Source organism: Giraffa tippelskirchi, chromosome 1 (genome assembly GCF_054371585.1).
Source record: "Giraffa tippelskirchi isolate mGirTip1 chromosome 1, T2T-mGirTip1v1.2.pri, whole genome shotgun sequence".
In the NCBI taxonomy this organism is placed as follows: Eukaryota; Metazoa; Chordata; class Mammalia; order Artiodactyla; family Giraffidae; genus Giraffa; species Giraffa tippelskirchi.
Window position 1 is genome coordinate 68,095,172 of NC_137275.1, and position 18,028 is coordinate 68,113,199.

Sequence of the window (18,028 nt, forward strand, 5' to 3'; positions counted from 1 at the left end):
ATATCGAGGGTATGAGATAATATTGATTGGAAGGGAAGTGGAGAAAAATAGTTGTTGGATATAGTTTGAAAATAAAATCAGCAGATTTGTTAAAGCATTAGAGGGTATGAGAGAAAAACTGATTCAAGAATTTCTCCATGGTTCTGAGCATAAGAAACTGGAAGGATGGTGTTACCATTAATTGAGATGAGAAAGATTTTAAGAAGAGCAGATTTCTGAGAAGAAAAAAGAGGATCATGATTCAGATTTGAATATATTGTCTTATTATTATGCTTAAAGTACCTATTTAAACAATATATTGAATATCTCAAATATGTGTTTTAGAGAAGATCTACAAATTAGAGATATAAATTTGGTAAAGAATCTGCCAGCAATGCAGTAGACCTGGGTTCATTCCCTGGGTTGGGAAAATCCCTTGGAGGAGGACATGGCAACCCCCTACAGTATTCTTGCCTGGAGAATCCCCATGGACAGAGGAGCCTGGTGGGCTACAGTCCAAGGGTTTTCAAAGAGTCAGACATGACTGAGTGACTAAGCACAGCACAGGATATAGATGAGAACAAATGATAACAGCATAATGGTGAATAATGCAAAAAAAAGAGAGAAGAGATCTCTGAGGTCCTCCAGTATTAAGAGAGAATCTGAAAGTGGTAAAAGAGAAGAAAAAAACAAAACAAAAAACAATTCACAAGGCCCTGGGTGGAATACTCAGAAGGATCTGTCTTAGAAATAGAGGATAGTTTGTTATTGTTGTTGAGTCCCTCAGTTGTGTCCGACCCTTTGTGACCATGTGGACTGCAGCACACCAGGCTTTCCTGTCCTTCACCAACTCCCAGAGTTTGCTCAAACTCATGTCCATTGAGTTGGCAATGCCATCCAAACATCTCATCCTTTCTATCTCCTGCTCCTCCTGTCTTCAGTCTTTCCCAGCATCAGCCTCTTTTCCAATGAGTCTGCTTTTCCCATCAGGTGGTCAAACTATTGGAACTTCAGCTTCACCATTAGTCCTTCCAATGAATATTCAGGGTTGATTTCCTTTAGGATTGACTGGTTTGATTTCCTTGCAGTCCAAGGAATTCTCAAAAGTCTTCTCAAACACCACAGTTCAAAAGCATCAGCTCTTTGGTGCTCAGCCTCCTTTATGGTCCAACACTCACATCCATACATGGCTAATGGAAAAACCATAGCTTTGACTATACGGACCTTTGTTGGCAAAGTAACGTATCTGTTTTTTAACACACTGACTAGGTTTATCATAGTTATTCCTAGACCAAATGCTGCTCTGTCCTGCCTAAAAACAAACAAGCAAAATCCAACCAAAAAAGACCTTAAAATGAACACTTGAAGGGACTACATTGCTTCCAAATATACAAATTGCAACCTAGAACAGAGCTCAAAAATACTTATAGAAAAAAACACATAAAAATCCAGCACCCATTAAAATACAATCCATAATGTCTGGTCCCAATCAAAAATTAGAAAGCATGCAAAGAATTGGATAAACATGACTTGTGATAATGAGAAAATTCAATCAATTGAAACTGACATGAAAGTGACACAGATGTTGGAATTAGTAGATAAAGATATAAAACAAGTATTATAACTCTACTGTATATGTTCATAAAGCTAATGAATTGAACATAATATATAGAAATACAGAATACATATTTTAAAAAGATCAAAATCACAATCTAGAGATGAAAGTATAAAGTGTGAGAATAAAAATATGCATTAGGTAATCAATGGAAAATTAAACCCTGTAAAAAAAAAAACATTAGTAGTAAACTTAAAGATATATCAGTAACAATTATTGAAAGGAACACAAAGAAAAAAAACATAAACATCAAATCAGCTGAATATGCTCTCATTTGAGAGGACTCTTATTTGAGTCCCTGAAAGTGAGAGTGAAGCACAGAAAATCATTTGTGGTAATAATTATTTTTCAAAATTTCCAATTTAAAAAAAGGTATAAAGGACACTATAGAAGCTTATTTAACTTATATGCAAAGTACATAATGAGAAACGCTGGGCTGGATGAAGCACAAGTTGGAATTGCCAGGAGAAATATCAATAACCTCAGATATGCAGATGACACCACCCTTATGGCAGAAAGTGAAGAGAAACTAAAAAACCTCTTGATGAAAATGAAAGAGGAGAGTGAAAAGTTTGGCTCAAAGTTCAACATTCAGAAAACTAAGATCATGGCATCTGGTCCCGTCACTTCATGGAAAATGGATGGGGAAACAGTGGAAACAGTGTCAGATTATTTTTTTGGGCTCCAGAATCACTGCAGATGGTGATTGGAGCCATGAAATTAAAAGACGCTTACTCCTTGGAAGGAAGGTTATGACCAACCTAGATAGCATATTAAAAAGTAGAGACATTACTTTGTCAACAAAGGTCCGTCTAGTCAAGGCTATGATTTTTCCAGTAGTCATGTATGGATGTGACAGCTGAACTGTGAAGAAAGCTTAGTGCCAAAGAATTGATGCTTTTGAACTGTGGTGTTGGAGAAGACTGTTGAGAGTCCCTTGGACTGCAAGGAGATCCAACCAGTCCATCCTAAAGGAGATCAGTCCTGGGTGTTCATTGGAAGGACTGATGTTGAAGCTGAAACTCCAATACTTTGGCCACTTCATGCGAAGTGTTGACTCATTGGAAAAGACCCTGATGCTGGGAAGGATTGGGGGGCAGGAGGAGAAGGGGATGACAGAGAATGAGATGGCTGGATGGCATCACCGACTCAATGGACATGAGATTGGGTAGACTCCGGGAGTAGGTGATGGACAGGGAGGTCTGGCGTGCTGCAGTCCATGGGGTCACAAAGAGTCGGACACTACTGAGTGACTAAACTGAAATGACTGAATAGTAAAGAAAAAATTTAAAATCAGTAAGGAGAGGAAAAACGCATGTGAATTATCAGAACCAAGAGAAGCCAAAGGAAAAGCAATAATAAATACAACATGATATCCTGGAAGGGACCCTCAAACAACAAAAAAAAGACATTAAGCAAAAATTAATGAATTTTGAATAAAATACTAACTTTAATCATAATAATACATCTGTCTCAGTTCAATAGTTGTAACAAATGTACCATACTAATGGTAAGATATAAATGATAAAGGAAACCAGTTGCACACAGTACATAGAAACTTTTGTTCTATATTAGCATGTTTTAGTAAATTGAAAAAAAAATTCTTTTAAAAAAGTATGTACAGAAGAACACAAATAAGGATAATGGAAGATATTTTTTCAGAAACAATACAATTTAAAATACCAATTGAAATAAAAGCTTTAAATCAAAAATTCTGTATTTTAAAAAGTGAGTATAGAAGAAAGAGATTTTCAGTCATACAAAAGCTAGACTAATAGAATACCCTGATGATAAAAATGTTAAAGGAAATACTTCAAGCAGAAAAAAAAGGAGACTAGATCAAAATATGGATCTACACCAGGAAATAAACAGGACCAGAAACGGTAACCAATAGGGTAAAAATATAAGATACTGCTCATATGGTTTACATCTTATCAAAAGTTATTAACTTCTAAAAAGCAATTGGTCTGAAAAGTACAGTATATGTGAAAGCAAAATCATAAAGCTAAAAGCTGGTTGTTTGAGAAGATGAATAAAATTGATAAACATCTAGATAGACTGAAAAAGAAAAAAGAGAGAAGACTCAAATTTATTATGTTGTAAATAAGAAAGATGATAGTACTACAGATTCAACAGATATTAAAATTATAAGGAATGATTTGAACAATTTTATACCAATAAATTTACTAATTTAGATAAAACAGACACATTATTTAAGAGATGCAGACTACCAGTCTCAGTCAAAAAGAAATAGATAACCTGAATAGAATTATTGCTTCAGTCATGTCCGACCCTTTGGGATGCTATGGACCTTCCAGGCTCCTCTGTCTATGGGATTGTCCAGGCAAGAATACTGGAGTGGGTTGCCATGCCCTCCTCCATGGAATATTCCAGACCCATGGGTTGAACCCACATCTCTTGTGTTTCCTGAATTGGAAGGTGGGTACTTTACCACTAGCGCCACTGGGAAGCCCGAATAGAATTATATCTACTTAAATTATAAATTTGTAGTCATAAAAAGAATTATTGACCCAGATGTCTTCATTGTTGAATTCTTCTAAGCATTAAAAATACAAACACCACCCCATCCCACCCCCAGCAATTCTACACTGACTCTATTAAAAATTGAAGATGAGAGAATATTTCCCAACTCATTCTATGGGGCCAGTGATACCCTAGTTCAAAAACCATGCAAGAACATTATAGGAAAATAAAACTGTATACAAATATCTTCAATAAATATTAGTGCAAAAATTCTTTAAAAACTTTAAGAAAATAGAACCCAGCAAAATATCAAAGGAAAATATATACAAAATGAGGTTTATCTAAGAAATGGAAATACTGATTTATCACTTGAAAATCAATCTAAATTTTAACAAAGCAAAAATGAAAAATACAATCATCTCAACACATGAAAAAAAATTATTTGACAGGTCCCAACATCCTTATTGATTTAAACAACAACAAACAGCTACAAAACTCTCAGCCGTGAAGGCAACTTTCAAATCTGAATAATGGGTATCTAAGAAAAATCTCTAGTTAACATCACAACCAACATTGAAAAATAAGAGGTTTTACCACTAAGATGAGAATAATAGAAAGTATTTACTTTCTACTCAATATTGATGCGTGTCTGAATCAGTATAAGGCAAAATGAAAATAAATAAATAAATAGAAACATTTAGATTGGAACGGAAGACTTACCCTTAGTTGAAATGATGAGCTATGTAGAAAATATTAAATCTACAAAAAGGTTAGTGGAACAAATAAGTGAGTTTAACATGGTACAGTATACGTAATCAAAGACAACATTCAACTGTATTTGTATTTCAGTTTAGTTCAGTCGCTCAGTCATGTCCGACTCTTTGCGACACCATGAATTGCAGCACGCCAGGCCTCTCTGTCCATCATTATAATAATAATAATTATTATTATTATTATCATCCATTATTATAAAATAATTTTTAATTATAAATTTTAATTATAAAATAAAATTATAAAAATATATATGAAAAATTAATACTATTTAGAATAGTATGAAGACATTAAATAGGGAAAAAAATCTGCAAAATTATGTGTAGGAAATGTACATGAGAGTTATACAACACTGCTAAGATAAAGTTGTCTTAATTAGAAGTAGATATGCTATGTTCATAGTTCTGAAGACTCAATATTGTCAAAATACAAATTTTCTCTAAATCGAACAATCGATTTAATATAAAATCAAAATCCCAACATTCTATCTTGTAGAAATTGAGACATGAATTCTAAAGTTCTGACTTTGCATGAAGGACTCAAAATAGCCAAAACGACTTTGAAAGGGAAGGCGCCAAGACTTATTAAGAAGTTATAGTAATTGAGGCGGTTTAGTATTTATATAAAGATAAATAAATCAGTGGGACAAAATAGATCAGAAATAGGTCCACATATGGACAGCTTATTAAAAAAAAAAAGATACAAAGGCATTTTAGGGGAAAACATATAGTTTTTTCAACAAGTTGTTCTGGACTATGGATATTTATGTGCCTCCAATGAGAAAACTTTGGTCCATACATTGCACCATGTATAGAAGATAAAACTGGGTCGTGGACCTAAATAGAAAACCTAAAACTTTAAAACTTCTAAGAAAAAAAATAAGAGGAAATATTTGTGATTTATGCATAGACAGAGACTTCTCATATACAATAGCAACAACAGGAAAATTGCTATTAATATTATATAGCAATATAAGGAAAATTGATATTAATATATTTGATGTTATCAATAATACAAACTTCTATTCCTTGAAGGATATCATTCAGAGAATGAAAAAGAAAAACTATAGATTAGTAGAATTTTTGCCAATTATATACGAGTAAAAGACTGTGCTAAGACTATATAAATAACTCTTCAAACTAAAAAACAAGAGAACAAACAACCCAGTAACAAATGGGGAAATATTTGAATAAATACTACACCAAGGAAGAAAATAAGAATAGGAAAAAGGCACATGAAGAGATGCTCAATGTCAGCTTTTCAGTCCATTCAAATAAAAACCACAATGAGATACAATTGCACATACATTAAAATGGCTAAAATTTAAGACTGACCATATGAAACATTGTGAGGATGAAAAGCAAGTGAAATTTCGTATACTGCTCTTGGGAATGTAAAATGTTAAAAACAGTTTGAAAAACATGCAATTTTGAAAAATTTAAACATGTATTTACTATATGGTCATTCTACTTCTAAGTATTTACCTAAGAAAATTAAAAGCATAAGTTCATTCAAAAACTTACATGTTCATAGCATCATTATTTATTAAAGTTAAAATCTGGAATTAACCCAAATGTCCAGCAGGGGTGAACGAATAAATAAACTGAGGTAAATCCACACAATGGACTACTATTCAACAGTACAAATGACTGAGCTATTGATACACTCAAAAATGGGGATGAATCTAAAAGAAAAATTTGTGCTGAGGGAAAGAAAAAAGAAATAAAAAATCACTAAATACTAAAAATCACTAAATAACTCCATTCATATAAAACTCTAGACTATGTAGCTAATCTTTATTGACAGATCAGTGGATTTCTGGTGATGGGAATTGGGATGGAATGATGGCATGCTTAAAATGAAACTTTTGCGGGTGATGGATGTGCTCACTGTTTTTTGTGGTGTTGGCTTCACAGGGATAAGTGTGTGTCGGGTTTTATCAAATTGTACACTTTTCAAATAAATGTAGTTTATTATTTGTCAGTCATAACAATCAATAAAGCTGTTAGACAATACCTAGTCCATGGTAATTGCACAGTACATATTTGTTGAATAATTGAATAAATGAAAGGCTGTATTAATTATTGGTACTACTTGAAGAGTAGTTAAATATTATGTGAAAAAAATAACAAGATCATACAACACAATAATTCTTAGGAAATCATCAAATGACCCCTACTTTCAAAAAAATCTGATGAACAGTATCTAAATAAATGTCACCCATTTCTTTCTCTGTAGTAATATGAACGCTGATTCCCAAATTCTGTAGAATTATGAAGTGACAACAAGAAGAAACAGTTAACTTAGTATTTTATTATCAAGGGAAACATGTCAATTCTGAACAAATAAGTAATCTATATATAGTGTTTACAATAACTTTCATGAATAAGTATGTGCATAGTCAGTTAAAGAAAATCCACTATTTTTCCCCTATTTCAAAAAAGAACATTTCCCTGTTTCTGAAAATCTACAAAACAATAACTGGGGAGGATCATTTTTATTGCAGAGAGATTGTTCACTTTACAAGAAAGTTCACAGAGGAATTACTGAAATATCAGAGTTTACCAGTGCATTCAGCTGTTAGTTATCAGATTGTTAACTACTTTACAGGATGAGGTTAAGCTAGAGAGAAAATGAGGTTAATATACAAAAATGGAGTATCGGAACTACTTTGAATTGGCTATATACCAGAAATAAGAGTTTAAGATGTTAGAAAAAATAACATAAGGCAATGGATAACAGAAATTCAATTTATGATACACTATAAGATGATGTCTGTAGTGGAATATAGTGAGTAAACTGACTACTATTTGGCAAATTGAATATATATCTTATTTAGTTGAACGTATTTAGGTAAAAACCATCAATGCTTTTCCTGTCAAAAAAAAGGGCATATGTTAGGAAATTTGTGAGCAGCCTCTCAAACTTAACAATAAGTTATTCTAAACCTCCTTAGACCACCTTGTCTTTTTGAGTATGTCTCCGTGGCTTCAAGGGAAACTAAAGTTGATGAGCCTATGACATTTTATCCTCATTCAATTCTGTGATCTGAACTAAGTGACATGTGAAACTGTGCTGATTCTGGGTCTGGATCTGTGACCTCAATATTTGCAAAATTGTGATATGTGAGTTTAGTTTTTGTTGTTGTTGTTAGCAGGCAAGCCAGGGAACCAAAACAGCACACATCTTTCATTTCATTTCATAAAAAGTGAGATACAGCTATATAGCAACCACACTGCAGGATCTTATAGCCCTTCCATTCTGCTATAATGATTCCACTACATACAACTAAGAAAATCCAGGAGGAAATCACCTTTGTGTTCACAGGTAAGTATTTTCAGAAACCACAGATTTCAAACAAATAAACAAGCAAGCAAATAAAAATCTATTCTCTTAATCTGTTTTCTCTTATTGAAACCCATTAGTTCATTGGGCATTGCTGACAATTTTGTTGCTTACATTCACTCCCAACATACATTGGTGATGAACCATCAGCAGCATACCATGGTAATACCACTTTATACTACTGATTTTCACCAGACACTGAAATGTACCATGGGGTACTATCCTACCATATCAGGCATCACTGTCTTTCCTGTGGGGTCCATCTTTCACATCCCTCTGCTGAAGTGTCAATGCAGTGTTGTGTTCTTTTCATCCAGCCAACCAGCATTTAGAGAGGTTCTATATGTGATGAAGAGACAATGGTTAAAATAGACCATCAGTTTTCAATAGGGGAGTGTCACATAATATAGAACAGTGTCCTGACCCAGCTGGAAAGATGGAGAGGTAGAGAAGGGGTAGATTGTACAAAACTTTACCCTAAAAGCAATAGGGCGTCATTAAAGTATTATGGGAAGTACATGGTCATGCGTGCCTTTTGAAAAAGGGCTGTATAGTCTCAGTGAGGAAAAAAGAATAAATGTAGGGAAAGCAGTTATAAGCCTCTGGCTTTAGCCCACATGAGGTAAGGAGAGAGGCATCAATCTGTTTGAGTTTCAGAGGGAAAAAAGTCAACAAGACTGGTGATAGACTGAATGAGGGCAGTGAAGGATTGCAAGATGTTAGGGATGACCCCCAGGGTTTTCACTTTCTCTGACTGTGAAGGGAAAAACTCTCTCTGGTGTCACAACTCTCATAGGATCCCAACACAGACCTCTACATTTGTGTGTGGGTGTGTGTATTTTTTTAAAAAGTCATCATTTATTGATGTCTTCCTATGTGCTAACACAGTGCTATATTTCTCAACTTGCAATAGTGCATTTAATTCCCTGAACAATTCTGTGTTAGGTACCCACTATGTTTTTCAATTTAACGACAGAGATAGTAAGGGCGTGAGCATTAAATAAGAGTGTCCGAGGCTGTTCGGCTAGGAAGGGGCAGAACTGGTGTTGGTAGCTTGGCAGTCTGATTCAGAGGGCTCCTTCTTAAAAATGCTGTGCTAAACTCGAGCATTCTCAGTTTGTGTTAATTTTCTCTTTATAAAATGCTGATATAAATTTATGGAAGAAGTATGTGTAATGTATGTTTGTTTCCTTTGTGCATGGGGTTATTTGTGATACATGCAGGTACATATGTATTTGTGGTTGCCTGTGTATCACTGTACATATAAGTGTGTCTTGTGTGTTTTTTTTGTGGTATATATCTGGATTATGTGCATGAGGTTGTGTGTGTGGTATATGTAGATGTAATCACATGCTAGACTAAGAGATAAATCATTTTATTCTGACAGTGAAGCTTTTATTCCCAAGTAAGCTTGTTACACCCTGATCCTTAGTTTATTAACACAGTCTTTTTCCATCCTGAATAAAGTGTAAGTTATTTTACAGAAAATAATCTCTCAGGAATCTATCATTATACTAAGTTATTTTTATTATGGTTTTTCTTAAATATTTGTGTTTAAAGCTCTTATATAATAGAAAGCAAAAATAAGTTTATAAATTAAATGCAAACAAAGAAAATCTAAAACTAACAGCATGATGCACTGTAATGGATGATGCTATTTTGCTGAAACTAAATTCTTATAATGAGAATATGACATTGATGAGCTATGGCACAGTTTTGGCTTATTTTTAAAGTAGCATGAATAAAAATTCCTCCATTTTTTTCCACTCTTCGCAATACTGTGTACTTTTTTTCATACAGTGCACCTTGATGTAATTTGGCTTACACATTACATTAAAGCAATATTTATGTATCAAATAATTTTCTCCATTTCTCTTCTTTCTCATCAGCACACAATAACTACAAGAATTACATAAAAACTAATATTGGTACTAAAAACTCATATTACACAATTATAAATTGGCATGTTCTTACAATATATCATGCTTGTATCATCCAAATTTAACACAAGACTTAAAAAAAAATCTTAGAATTATTGAAGTCTTGTTTGAAAAATTCTACCTTAAGATTTTTTGATGCTGTAGAGGCTCTACAGTGTCTGACACAAGTAATTTTCCCTCTGACAATCCCACAATTCCATTAACAGATTCAGACTTTAAGATCCTAAGAAGGAACTCAGATTGTTCTTCAACTGTCCCCTACCCCCACCACCACTACCATCAAGTTGAAACAATTTTTTCTTTACAAAGATGTGGCAGCTGCATGGCATTTCCTACATGGCATTGCCTGCATGGCATTCAGTTGAATGGTTAAATATTCATTCATTCACTGCTTCCACGAACATGTGGTACTGTAGGCTTCTTGTGGCACAGGGGATACAAAGATGATTGAGATGAAATTTCTGCTTCAGGGACTTTAGACCATCACCTGTGTAAGAGAAACAGACATCTAATCCAGTGTCCACCTAATCCACAAGCTATAGATTTGTAACTGGAACCTAAGTATTTATGAGTCATGCATGTCATTTAGATGATAATTGAAGACTTAAGAATTATGAGTGAGATCATTCCAGAAGGATATGTAGAGAAGAGACTTATATTACACATGTATTTCAGGACTGGGTAATTGAAGGAAATGCTATGAAGAATACTATGAAGAATTAGCCATAGCAATAGGATGAAAATCAGGAAGGTTGTGTCTCAAAAATAAAACTAAAGGAAGGTTTCATAAGGAGAATCCTGTGACCAGGGTCAAATGCTGCCAAAAGATAGGGAAAATGAACTTGGATTCATTTTCATGAATGAATGGATGTGGGATTTAATGGCAAGGAATCTGGGAATAGTTTTGATGCATTAAAAGAGATGCATTAAGGAGATTTTGGTAGAATCTACATGTTGGAGGCTTGGGGGCTTGTTGAAATTCAGTTTGTTTTTTTTTAACTTATTTCAGGTCATAATTGAAGGTAGAAAGACTTACCAATTGTAAAGTTTCTGTCAAATCAGAGCCCATGGTGTTCTATCACAGTAGAAATTTGCCAGACAATTTAACTGTTTGAATTTCAATTTGGACTTAGTTTATAATTACATAGTTTAAGAATCTATAATGGCTATATATTTGAAAAATAGGATTCCAGAATCATGCCATGTGGAAGTCCCTGCAGTTCAACTAGTTTGACCTCATTGTCTTCAAAAGAAATCAAAGTTCAAAGCACTTTACCAAGTGCTGAATCTAGACTGGTGACATGTTTTCCATACCAGGGTTCATCAAGCCCCCAGAGCCGCTGACCAGTACAAGTCCATGGCCTGTTAGGAACCGAGCTGCACAGCGGGAAGCAAGCGGTGGGCAAAACTGAAACCATCCAGGTGCATGGAAAAACTGTCTTTTACAAAACTGATTCCTGGTGTCAAAAAGGTGGGGGGCTGCTGCTGTATACCACACTGCCTTACTAGGTTCAAATGTTTGTGTTTAAACATTGTTCATGAGAACCTCTATCTTTCTAGAAATAATCCCAGAATATACAACTTTTGAAAGTTGCTCAGACTTTTTGCTCAGAAGCAAAAAATGAAGGGGAGACCCATGCTATGAAAACCATACACAATACCACTTTAAACCCATATAGACTTTAGGGGCCATGGTAACAGCTATACTTAAATTTTTTGCTAAATGGCTCAATAAGATATATTTTTTCTTCCCTCGTTTGTTGCTAGAAAGAATTAGAGCATTAAAGGTTTTCTGTTCACATAATGATCAAATAATTAAGAGTTCATTTTAATAATTAAAAACTTTATATTGATAAAAGGGGCTTCCCTGGAGGCTCAGCAGGTAAAGAATCTGCCTGCAATGAAGAAGACCTGGATTCAATCCCTGGGTTGGGAAGATACCCTGAAGAAGGGAATGGCTGCCCACTCCAGTATTCCTGCCTGGAGAATCCCATGGGCAGAAGAGCCTGGCAGGCTACAGTCCATGAGGTCACAAAGAGTCGAACATGACTGAGCGACTAAGCAAGCACACACATATTAGTAAAAAAACACAAAGGGTTGGATGGTTTTACTAGTTACTTCATTGTTTAGTCACTGAGTCATGTCTGATTCTTTGCAACCCCGTGGACTGTAGCCCACCAGGCTTCTCTGTCCATGGAATTCTCTAGGCAAGAATACTGGAGTGGGTTGCCATTTCCTTCTCCAACTTGTTACTTACACAAGCAGTTATCACACTGTTCATCTTTCCATTTGTGATGGGCACAGCACAACAGGGAGACACAAAAGCCTTGATTAGTTAAACCTATGACCAAGGCTTCAACTTTGAAGTTAAACTTTGACTTCCAGATTGAAAGAATTATGACTTGTTCTCTGGATACCTATAAGTCTCAGTCTTAACAAATCTAGGAACTCTAGGCAGCTAACACACTAACTCTTCTAAGTAGGCTCAGAAAGCCTAGTGACTAAAGCTTTCTTCATACATTTTACTAACAATGACGTTAGCAGCTATGTAGGATTTCTTTATCCTTCTATTATCTCATAGTCTCCACAACTCAGTGACAAGAATAAAAAAGATATTATTTTTCTCTGAGATAGATGAAGAAACGAGATGAGAACGACTAAAAGGTATATTAAAAGTTACACAGTTAATAACTGGTAGAACCAAATTGATAACCTATCTATCCTAACCTTTTGAAGTGGATCAGGCAGTTACCCCCTGGAAAGAAGCAAAGTTAAGAGGACAGAATTCCATATATGTGTTAGTATACTGTATTGGTGTTTTTCTTTCTGGCTTACTTCACTCTGTATAATAGGCTTCAGTTTCATCCACCTCACTAGAACTTATTCGAATGTATTCTTTTTAATGGCTGAGTAATATTCCATTGTGTATATGTACCACAGCTTCCTTATCCATTCGTCTGCTGATGGGCATCTAGGCTGCTTCCATGTCCTGGCTATTATAAACAGTGCTGCGATGAACATTGGAGTACATGTGTCTCTTTCACTTCTGGTTTCCTCAGTGTATATGCCCAGCAGTGGGATTGCTGGGTCATATAATCCTGTATGCGAGACAGCAAAAGAGACACAGATATATAGAACAGTATTATGAACTCTGTGGGAGAGGGCGAGGGTGGAATGATATGGAGAATGGCATTGAAGCATGTAAATTATCATATGTGAAACGAATCGCCAGCCCAAGTTCAATGCATGATACAGGGTGCACAGGGCTGGTGCACCAGGATGACCCAGAGGGATGGGATGGAGAGGGAGGTGGGAGGGGGGTTCTGGAAGGGGAACACATGTACACCCATGATGGATTCATGTCAATGTATGACAAAACAAATACAATATTGTAAAGTTAAAAAATAGATAAATAAACTAATTAAAAAAAAATAAAGCAAATATATTCCAATAAAAAAAAATAGGACAGAATTCTTTATGGTGATTTCATATTTCTAGGAATAAAGGCATAGATTTTTTTTCTCTTATGAAGGAGAAAAAAGATGAATATATATCCTTTGCAATTCCTTTCATTGAGAGATGGAGTCTACTAATTTTTCCCTGTGAATTTGGGTTCCTTTAGTGACTTGCTTGAATGATAGAATGTGCTGAAAGTGATATTCTGGCTTTCTTGGGTGAAGTCGTAATAACCTGTGTAGTTTCTGTCTGTGCCTCTTGGAAAGCTTAGATTCCAAGTAAGGAATCCTGAAAACACCATTCTTTAGGGAAATTCAAGATAGCTGCATGCATGAAGGGAATGGGATGACTGGGCAGACCCAGCTATTTCAGCCGTCCCATCCTAGGGACTGATTTTTGAATTATAAAGCCATCTCAGATGTTCCTGTCCCAGGAGATACAATGTGGAGAAGAACTGAAAAATGCAACTGATAAAAGAGGTCCATAAAATATACCCTCATTAAGCTGTCCCAGCAAAATGTAGCTACTTGAGCCAGCCATGTTGACTCCCAGTCAACAAGGAGCAAGGATAAGACACTCCCTGTTTGAATTATGAGCATTATAAAAATGGAGGTGTTACACCACTGATTTTTAAGGTGTTTTTAATAGATAGAAATAGCAACAGATAATAAATGAACAGAACTAAACAGTAGATAAACAGAACATGTTAGGTAAAACCATTGTATGGTGTCACAATTGAGAGCCCTTCAAAATTAGAATTTTACTCATGGAAATAACATGGTAAATCCAGTTATCCAAGACACTTGAAGAATAAGTCATTCTGGATGATGAAATGATGGCCATTCAAAAGATGGAGGTAGTCAATCTTTTAAATGCTGATAATATTGTATTTTAACTGTTTGATATAAATAGTTATATATATAATCACTTATACATTAAACACATACATTGAACACATATGCTAACCACTTGATAAAAATTTTGACTAAACAAAGCCCATGATCCCCACAGAATTTCCAGGTGATGGAGGAAGAAAAAAATTAATATTCTCAAAGTTTCAAAGAAGTTATGTTATAAGGTCAGGTTTCCAACTCAGATCTACTTGACTCCAAAAACCCAGATCTGTCTGATTCCAGAGTTCATGGAAAGATACTTTATAAAATGGTACAACTGAAGCCAAAGGCCTGTTCTCCTGCTTTTAACTTTATTCCTTTTTTAAAATCATCACTTTAAGTATTGCCACTCTAAAAAGTAGTGCATTAAAATTATTTACATCTGTCTGTGACCTTTTAAATATGACAAGCTGAGCTACATTGTGAAAGTGAATTTTCCTTGTGTTTCTGCATGGTCATAGCTAGGCTTTAATCAGCAAATCTAAATGAAGCAAACTGTTTGCACTCATTTAAGATGGCATCAGTGATAATAATAATGATTCCTTACACTATCCTGGTGCCTCTCATCTAAGGATTGTAAAAGGCTTTACAAACATTAATTAAGCCTTACAGGATTTCAATGAGGTCTTGAAGCAGTTTAGTTAGTGTAAAACACTGAGACTTTAAATAAAGCAAAAGCAACTTCAGAATCACATTTTGAAGCACCCCCCTTGGCTCTTGGTGGTTTGGACCTAGGTGTTTGAGAAGGATTTTTTGTATTCCTTCATTTATTTAAGGTTTTTAAAAAGTTGTAACACTATCAGTTCGGTTCAGTTCAGTCACTCAATCGTGTCCAACTCTTCCCCATGAACCACAGCACACCAGGCCTCCCTGTCCATAACCAGCTCCCGGGGTCTACCCAAACTCATGTCCATTGAGTCAGTGATGCCATCCAACCATCTTATCCTCTATTGTCCTCATCTCCTCCTGCCTTCAATCTTTCCCAGCATCAGGGTCTTTTCCAATGACTCAGCTCTTCGCATCAGGTGGCCAAAGTATTGCAGTTTCAGCTTCAACATCAGTCCTACCAGTGAACACCCAGGACTGATCTCCTTTAGGATGGATGGTTGGATCTCCTTGCAGTCCAAGGGACTCTCAAGAGTCTTCTCCAACACCACAGTTCACAAGCATCAATTCTTCGGTGCTCGGGTTTCTTCATAGTCGAACTCTCTCATCCATACATGACTACTGAAAATACCATAGCCTTGACTAGACAGACCTTTGTTGGCAAAGTAATGTCTCTGCCTTTTAATATGCTGTCTAGGTTGGTCATAACTTTCCTTCCAAGGAGTAAGCGTCTTTTAATTTCATGGCTACAATCACCATCTGTAGTGATTCTGGAGCCCCCAAAAATAAAGTCTGACACTGTTTCCACCGTTTTCCTATCCATTTCCAATGAAGTGATGGGACCGGAAGCCATGATCTTAGTTTTCTGAATGTTGAACTTTAAGCCAATTTTTTCACTCTCCTCTTTCACTTTCATCAAGAGGCTCTTTAGTTCTTCTTCACTTTCTGCCATAAGGGTGGTGTCATCTGCATATCTGAAGTTATTGACATTTCCCCGGCAATCTTGATTCCAGCTTGTGCTTCCTCCAGCCCAGTGTTTCTCATGATGTACTCTGCATATAAATTAAATAAGCAGGATGACGATATACAGCCTTGATGTACTCCTTTTCCTATGTGGAACAAGGCTGTTGTTCCATGTCCAGTTCTTACTGTTGCTTCCTGACCTGCATACAGATTTCTCAAGAGGCAGGTCAGGTGGTCTGGTATTCCCATTTCTTTCAGAATTTTCCACAGTTTATTGTGATCCACACAGTCAAAGGCTTTGGCATAGTCAATAAAGCAGAAATAGATGTTTTTTCTGGAACTCTCTTGCTTTTTCGATAATCCAGCAGATGTTGGCAATTTGATCTCTGGTTCCTCTGCCTTTTCTAAAACCAGCTTGAACATCTGGAAGTTCACGGTTCATGTATTGCTGAAGCCTGGCTTGGAGAATTTTAAGCATTACTTTACTGGCATGTGAGATGAGTGCAATTGTGCAGTAGTTTGAACCTTCTTTGGCATTGCCTTTCCTCGGGATTGGGATGAAAACTGAACTTTTCCAGTCCCGTGGCCACTGCTGAATTTTCCAAATTTGCTGGCATATTGAGTGCAGCACTTTCACAGCATCATCTTTTAGAACTTGAAATAGCTCAACTGGAATTCCATCACCTCCACTAGCTTTGTTCATAGTGATACTTCCTAAGGCCCACTTCACTTCACATTCCAGGCTGTCTGGCTCTAGGTGAGTGATCACACCATCGTGATTAACTGGGTTGTGAAGATCTTTTTTGTACAGTTATTCTGTGTATTCTTGCCACCTCTTCTTAATATCTTCTGCTTCTGTTAGGTCCATACCATTTTTGTCCTTTATCGAGCCCATCTTTGCATGAAATCTTCCCTTGGTATCTCTAATTTTCTTGAAGAGATCTCTAGTCTTTCCTATTCTATAAGTTTCCTCTATTTCTTTACAATGATTCCTGAGGAAGGCTTTCTTATCTCTCCTTGCTATTCTTTGGAACTCTGCATTCAAATGGGTATATCTTTCCTTTTCTCCTTTGCTTTTCACTTCTCTTCTTTTCACAGCTATTTGTAAGGCCTCCTCAGATAGCCATTTTGCTTTTTTGCATTTCTTTTTCTTGGGGATGTTCTTGATCCCTGTCTCCTGTACAATGTCATGAACCTCCACCCATAGTTCATCAGACACTCTGTCTATCAGATCTAGTCCCTTAAATCCATTTCTCACCTCCACTGTGTAATCACAAGGGATTTGATTTAGGTCATACCTGAATGGTCTATTGGTTTTCCTCACTTTCTTCAATTTAAGTCTGAATTTGGCAGTAAGGAGTTCATGTTCTGAGCCACAGTCAGCTCCCAGTCTTGTTTTTGCTGACTATCTAGAGCTTCTTCATCTTTGGCTGCCTAGAATATAATGAATCTGATTTCGGTGTTGACCATCCGGTGATGTCCATGTGTAAAGTCTTCTCTTGTGTTGTTGGAAGAGGGTGTTTGCGATGACCAGTGTGTTCTCTTAGCAAAACTCTATTAGCCTTTGCCCTGCTTCATTCTGTACTCCAAGGCCAAATTTGCCTGTTACTCCAGGTATTTCTTGACTTCCTGCTTTTGCATTCCAGTCCCCTATAATGAAAAGGACATCTTTTTGCATGTTAGTTCTAAAAGATCTTGTAGGTCTTCATAGAACTGTTCAACTTCAGCTTCTTCAGCATTACTGGCTGAGGCATAGACTTGGATTTCCGTGATATTGAATGGTTTGCCTTGGAAACGAACAGAGGTCATTCTGTCTTTTTTGAGATTATATCCAAGTGCTGCATTTTGGACTCTTTTGTTGATCATGATGGCTACTCCATTTCTTCTAAGGGATTCCTGCCCACAGTAGTAGATATAATGGTCATCTGAGTTAAATTCAACCATTCCAGTCCATCTTAGTTCGCTGATTCCTAGAA

General features: G+C 35.9%; 1 long non-coding RNA gene across 1 annotated transcript in view; it reads right to left on the reverse strand.

Moving 5' to 3' along the window:
* Positions 1–18,028, reverse strand: part of LOC145527916 (uncharacterized) — a 157,985-nt gene that overhangs the window by 100,368 nt on the left and 39,589 nt on the right. Inside the window, exon 2 of the long non-coding RNA XR_014069995.1 lies at positions 8,422–8,533. This is a non-coding gene — a long non-coding RNA (uncharacterized LOC145527916). The remainder of the gene's footprint in view (positions 1–8,421; positions 8,534–18,028) is intronic.